We start from the raw sequence: 7,551 nt of genomic DNA on the forward strand, positions 1-7,551 counted from the left end.
GAAGGAGGGGCGGTGGGAGGAGGGCGGCCGGAGGAGGAGGGGGAAGGAGGGAGTACCTCGGCGAGGAGCAGCGCGGCGGCGGCGTACGACGGGTTCGGCGCGGCGGCGGCGTACGACGGGTTCGGCGCGGTCGGGCGAGAGAGAGTGAGAGGGAGAGAGTGAGTGAGAGGAACTGCACCGCGCGCTCTAGGATAAGGTAAGTAAGTAGTAGCGCATTTCAGAGAAAAGTGCTACTGCTAAGAGACGTAGCAGTAGCGCTGGCGGGGCTTACGCGCTACTCCTAAGTGTGTCTAGCCAACTACGCTAGTCCAAGTATAGCAGCAGCGTTCTTTGGCAGAACGCGCTACTGCTAAAGTAGTAGCAGTAGCGCGGTTTATTTAAAATCTCTACTACTAAGTAGCAGTAGCGCCCTGTTTTGTCCAGCGCTACTACTAAGATGCTCTGTATAAGGTTTTCCCTAGTAGTGTACGTGTGAGGACGTCGCGCCTTAGCAATCGCTAAACCAACTCCGAGAGGTTATTGACCACGCCGGAGCACGATCAACCTGACAACGAGGGTCTATTTCCTGCGAGCAAACGAAAAACAAGTAAGAAACTGAGATTGCAATCTGGATATTGCGAATATAAGATGAAAGCTTTATTGATCAAGATGGGGTTCTGTGACGTCTTCGTCTGGTCGTTTAACACAAACGAAGTACGCGAAGTTGCAGCTATGGCGAACTTTTAATCTAAACAAAACCCAAAGTCTAAACGGTTCCCTAAGGGCTGTATATATGGAGGAAGAGGGCGGAAATTTCGTGGCCATTGGTGGAGGGGTCCGGAACCAACCCTATCTCTTGTTTCCCCACACATACGGACTCTAAAAATAGCCTATACTTATGTATTTCAAAATTACATGGGCCTAGCCCAATAAAAAGGTGATGCGACACCTAGAATAGCCTCTGGACAAAATTTATGAAGTGGCATCTTGTATATTTCGTCCAAGGCTTCATGCACTCATTATGGTGGCTTCAAAATCCTGAAATCATCACTTGTAACTCCTTTCTTGTCCCCCTTGCGCATGCCATCATCTCCATGCTTGGTCTTGCTCCAGTTTTCATCCCTCTTATCCATGTCAGGCCCTTCATTTGTAAGCAAAACAAATGTATCCAATTTAGGCAACATCATATTCTCATGAACATTAGAATCATTACCAATAAATGGAAGTACCTGATAATTTAATTGGCGTGCGCAAGCTCTAGTAATTGGTCCAGTATATGTAGGAGTAGGGGTTGTGGGTGTAAAAATGGTATTGATGTCCTCATCATCCTCCCCTTCTTGAAATGAAGTCGTCCTCGACGGAAGCTCATCTTCCTCACCCAAATAAGGCTTCAAATTTCCAATGGTAAAAGTGGGACTAACCCCAAAATCTGCAGGCAGCTCAAGTTTATATGCATTATCATTTATTTTCTCTAACACCTTAAAAGGACCGTCAGCATGTGGCATTAGCTTTGATTTTCGCAAATTAGGAAACCTATCCTTATGCAAATGTAACCAAACAAGATCTCCAAGTGCAAAGACAACATGTTTTCTACCCTTATCTCCAACAAGTTTATATTTAGCATTCATATGCTCTATGTTTTCCTTAGTTAACTCATGCATTTTTAAGATCAATTCAGCATGTTGTTTAGCATCAAAATTAACCTTCTCCGAAGATGGAAGAGGCAACAAATCAATAGGTGCATGCGGTAGAAAACCATACACAATTTCAAAAGGCCACATTATCGGTGTCAAAACCGGCGGATCTCAGGTAGGGGGTCCCGAACTGTGCGTCTAGGCAGATGGTAACAGGAGAAAGGGGACACGATGTTTTACCCAGGTTCGGGCCCTTTTGATGGAGGTAAAACCCTACGTCCTGCTTGATTAATATTGATGATGTGTGTTACAAGAGTGGATCTACCACGAGATCAAGGAGGCTAAACCCTAGAAGCTAGCCTATGGTATGATTGTTGTTCGTCCTACGGACTAAAGCCGTCCGGTTTATATAGACATCGGAGAGGGCTAGGGTTACACAGAGTCGGTTACAATGGTAGGATATCTACATATCTGTATCGCCAAGCTTGCCTTCCACGCCAAGGAAAGTCCCATCCGGACACAGGACGAAGTCTTCAATCTTGTATGTTCATAGTCTTGGAGTCCGGTCGATGATGATAGTTCGGCTATCCGGACACCCCCTAGTCCGGGACTCCCTCAGTAGCCCCTGAACCAGGCTTCAATGACGATGAGTCCGGCGCGCATATTGTCTTCGGCATTGCAAGGTGGGTTCCTCCTCCGAATAATTTATAGAAGTTTGTGAACACCAGGATAGTGTCCGGCTCTACAAAATAAATTCCACATGCCACCGTAGAGAGAATAACATTTACACAAGTTCAATCTGCTGACGTATTTCGTGGCGTGACGTCACTCCACTACCAAGCCTTTACTCGAATTGTTTTTATTGTACCACCTCAGCGCGTTTAGCGAAGCAGTTTCCTTGGCACGTCTTGTCGAAGTAGAGATCGTGTTCCCCTTGTTCTGGGATTCCCATCAATACGAACGTGGGTAACCCAACCATGCCATTGATTGCGGCGCTTGGGGGATAAGCGAGTTTTAGCAGGCCGGTGGGGACGCATGTTTCCGTCCACCCATATAAGGGGATAAAGATCCAACCCTTTTACCTGCGCCTTCTTCCTCCTTGGCTTATCCATCTCCGCGAACTCGAGCTCCAGTGCCCAAGTCTGCACATCTCACCTCAACCTTCTCCAACTATGTCCGGAGCGGGAGGCAAGTGGATGGCCTCCTCCGTCACGGAGGGGCACATCCAGAATCTGCGCAGCGCCGGATATTTATCCAGCAACATCGTGCATAGGCTCCCCGACGAGGGAGAGCTCATCCCCACCCGCAGGCCCCATGAGAGGGTAGTATTTCTTACCCATTTCCTCCACGGATTGGGCTTCCCACTCCATCCCTTTGTCCGGGGGCTCATGTTCTACTACGGCCTGGATTTCCATGATCTGGCCCCGAATTTCATCCTCAACATCTCGGCGTTTATCGTCGTGTGTGAGGCCTTCCTCTGCATCCAGCCCCACTTCGGCTTGTGGCTCAAGACCTTCAGTGTCAAGCCGAAGGTTGTGAAGGGCAGCCAAGCGGAGTGCGGAGGCGCCATGGTGGGCAGGATGTCCAATGTCACTTGGCTTGAGGGCACTTTCATGGAAACCATTAAGGGGTGGCAATCGGGGTGGTTCTACATCACCGAGCCGCGTGACCCCGAATGGGCAGCGGCCCCCGAATTCAGATCTAGCATCCCCACACGGCTCACCTCCTGGAATGAGAGCGGCCAGACTTGGGGTGATTCGGAGGAGCTGACCGGACTCCAAGCCTGCGTCCAAAAGCTAGTGGACAAGAAGCTCAAGCTTGTCAACGTAATCCAGGTCATGCTCATCCGCCGGATCCTCCCGTGCCAACGACGGGGCTTCAACATGTGGGAGTTCAATCCGGCGCAGCACCAGACTTTGAGCGGGCTCTTCGACACTACGTACGAAGATGTCTGGAAGGTGCTGTTCAAGGGCGCCGAGGCTCCCGCATCCGCTACCGAAGATCGCGGATTCAGCTCGCAGCGCCCGGCTGACGAGGTAAGTGATTTTGTCCTTTACAGGACGCTTGTTTTCCATAGTTTGACTCTATGCGGGATCTAAACTCCCTTTCCTTTGACAGGGCTGGCTAGCGAAGGCCGAGCAGACTATCTGTCCGGGCCCATTGCCAGAGGACCCAGCGGACGCCCGCCTAACGGGGATGCTGGCTCCGGCACCCCACGTGGTGCCGGAGAAGAAGGCCAAGAAGAAGGCCACGGGGACTCGGAAGAGTTCCCGTTTTCAGGTGTTATCGGATAACGACTCCGAGGCCGACTCCTCTCACAAAGGTGAGGAGGAGAAGAAGAAAGCCTCTCCCCCCGCGGGGGGAGGGAGGAAAAGGAAGGCCTCCCCGACGAGGGAGGCCGAAGGGTCCAAGAAGGGAAAAACTCTTTCCCCGGACTGCTCTGCCAACGCCAGTGACGACGACGAGGACTGGCCTCCAAGGGCCAAGCCCCTGGTGAGATCGTAAGTATCCGGACTCCCGAATAACTTCATGGTTTTTCTTTTTGCCACGTAATGTCTTTCTAATGCCGCATACAACCCTGCAGTCCGCCCAAGGATGATCTTCCCGCTTCGTTGAGCGGGTCCTTAGGTGCGTCGGATATGGATTCTCTTCCGACCGCCTCCACCCCCCGTGATGCGGACGAAGACGAGGTGGGATCCCGGGAAGGGACCCACCAGGAGGAGGAGGCCCTGGAGGTGTCGCAGGACAACCTCCCGGACTTTGCACCGGACTCGGCCCCGGAACCCATAGTGGCTCTGGAGTCCGGCGGGCGGCCCCTTCGTAAGAAGGGCAAGACCATGACGCCGGCAGCCTCCGTCCAACCGGAGGCGCCGGATAGCTTGCTGGAGGCGCTCAATGGCGCCTCCATCGAAGAGGAACACCACACTGTTATGAGTGCGGTGATTCAGAAGGTTCAGCTTGCCAAGAGTGGGCTGACCGAAGCCTGCAGCAGCCTTCTAACAGGCTTTGAGGTGAGAATTTTGATATATGTAAAATAGTACCGCATAGACAGTAGCCCCTGATGCTCGGTTCGGTGTTCGTAAAGAAAAGCCGGACTGAGGATCTAAAAAGATATACGCAGGAGTCATAAAAAATATGTCAATATGGGATTGCAGGCTGCGCTGCTGACCTCTGCCGCACTGACTGTGGAGGTCAATACTTTTAAGCAAAGCCTCGAGCGGTCCGAGAACGAGCTCAGCCGTGCCAAGAAGCAGCTCGAGGACAAGGAAGGTGAGTAACACCTTAGTAAAATTGTACCTTATAGAAAAGGATTTTGGTTGCAAGAAGAATGACAAGGATAACGTGGGTATTGCAGGGGACACTAACGAGGCGGCTACCCTGAGGGAGGCGGTGGCCGCGGCCGAACGTAATGCGGCCGCGGAGTGCACCGAGCGAGAGAAGCAGGAGGCGCAGGTGGCGGAGGTACAGCAAGAGCTCTAGGATCTCGTGAAAAAACATGAGAGCCTGGAGCGTGACTCGAAGACTCGAGAGTCTGAGCTTGCAACGGCTCTTGAGAGTGCCAAAGCCGCTAAGGCCGTAGCCTACAAGGCCCTCCAAGAAATCGAGGCGTTGAAGAAAATAGCAGCGGGTAAGGCATTTTTCATGCAAAGTAAGCATGTGAGTGTTAATTACCTGTTGCTTACCCGAATTCGGAGCTCTCCAGGAGCGTTCGCAGATCTTCCTCGCAGCGTGTCCGATGTTGCAGTGTTCTACCGGGCCGAGGAGGGGAGCTCGACGGAGAAGGTCTTCTGGTCTCACTATGCTGAGGCCGGACATCCGGTGCCCCTTAGCGACCAACTGAAGCAGTTGGTCGAGCTCCACAAGGCGGCCGAACAGGCCATGAAGGGCCTCATAGTTTGGCTGTGACCGAAGGAGCCCATGCCTGGGAGCTACTTCGGCCTGGTGCGGCGGCTGGTGGATGCGTGTCCTTGGGTTGAAGTCATCAAGCACTCCGCCTGTATTGAAGGTGCCCGTCGGGCCCTTGCCCGCACAAAGGTGCATTGGGGCAAGATGGATGCCCAGAAGCTTGTGACGGACGCGCCACCGCAGGGCAAGGAGAATCGCACGCCCGAGATGTATTATAAGAGTGTGCTGAAGGGTGCCCGCACTATTGCGGGCGAGTGCTCCAAAGATGTAATATTTGAGTAGACTCGCATTTTGTTATCCTGTGCGCTTGAAAACTTAGTTCATATGCGCTGAGCAACGCTTTTTAATTTAAAATATTACCTTCTGTGCGGCTGTTTATCAAATCTGAGAGATGGCAAGTCGTTGGCTTCAGCCCCCATGCCATGAGTGCTGGGATGTTCGGGATAAATTTGAGCACTCTTGTTCCCATATTTGGGTCCATCTAGGGAGGCGCTCAACACAATGAACAAGGCAACCGGACTTATAATGCTTGAACACTCTCACTTAGCCATAGAATTCTATAATTTTAAATTTCGGCAAAGCCCCTAGTATTCAGAAGGCCGAATTTGGGGCACTATCCATGCCTGGGCCGGACAAAGTCGGCTCCTCGCTCTAAGCGGCATAAGTCTTTAAGGACTCGCAAAAAACCTCTCGAACAGCGACCAGCTCTCGCCTCATCATGACGGTCAGTTTTAGCATTCTCCACTGAGGCGCTCGACTAGCTCAACTGGGGCGCAATCGCAGTGGTTCTCCCAGTGCTACCTTAGCCGATACAACGGAACGTAAGGTACCAAAACATGGGAGTCGGGCAAACCCAACTATTGACCCAAGACATGATTCGGAGCCGATGCATATAATGCTATAAGTTCGGGGTGCCGCACTTGTGAAAGTGTTCGGACTTATCACACCATGATGCGGGAAACATAAGCCCCTGGTGTATTTAGCCGTACCAAAATGTATGGATGCAACATGTTATAAATGAACATACCTATAAGAAAGAAATGCAATTGGAAGCAAAAAGGTGCTGCATTACTTATTCAAGAAAAACTGATGTAAGTGCAGAACGATACAAATGGTGCGATAAGCAAGGGATGGGACTGTTAAACATGTCCCCCTCCAGGTGTAGGCTGCGGAATGGTGCATAAAACATATTTAATGCTCGTAATGGAGACCACCTGGATATTCGTTTTAGCCTTTCTCCTTCCCTGGCTGTTGCATCGTGAGTTCGGCAGGTCTGCTGCCGGACAGGGCCTCTCACGAACGGAGTCCTGTGGGTAAAAATAAAAAGGAAAAAGAAAAAAACGACACACTTGAGAGCCCCTGGTGTGGTTGAGCCACAGTCTGGGCCTATCGTGGTCGTGCCCCTCTCCCCATGCCCATGGTATCTTCAGAGCGTAATGGTGTACGCGAAGGACCTGTCTTGATGTTTTGCAGGGGTTGGGGTTGGGGCCGCACTGCTACGTGTGCGCGGAACGTGCCAGGTGGTCTTGTTGTAGGTTACTCCGGGTGCGTTTGGCCGTGTCCGGTCGCTTAACGGCCGGACTCGAGAATTGCCTTAAGAGGCTGCACTGTACTTCTGTCGCGAGAGCCGCTATATGTTCCTCCGTTCGGACAGAGCGTTCAGTGTTTCCGTTGACCGTGATGACTCCTCGAGGGCCTGGCATCTTGAGCTTGAGGTATGCGTAGTGCGGCACCGCGTTGAATTTTGCGAACGCGGTACGTCCGAGCAGAGCATGATAGCCGCTGCGGAACGGAACTATGTCGAAGATTAACTCCTCGCTTCGGAAGTTATCCGGGGATCCGAAGACCACTTCCAGTGTAACTGAGCCTGTACAATTGGCTTCTACACCTGGTATGACGCCTTTAAAGGTCGTCTTGGTAGGTTTAATCCTTGAGGGGTCTATGCCCATTTTGCGCACTGTATCCTGATAAAGCAGATTTAGGCTGCTGCCACCGTCCATCAGGACTCTGGTGAGGTGAAATCCATCGACGA

The sequence above is a fragment of the Triticum dicoccoides genome, chromosome 4B (genome assembly GCF_002162155.2).
Source record: "Triticum dicoccoides isolate Atlit2015 ecotype Zavitan chromosome 4B, WEW_v2.0, whole genome shotgun sequence".
In the NCBI taxonomy this organism is placed as follows: Eukaryota; Viridiplantae; Streptophyta; class Magnoliopsida; order Poales; family Poaceae; genus Triticum; species Triticum dicoccoides.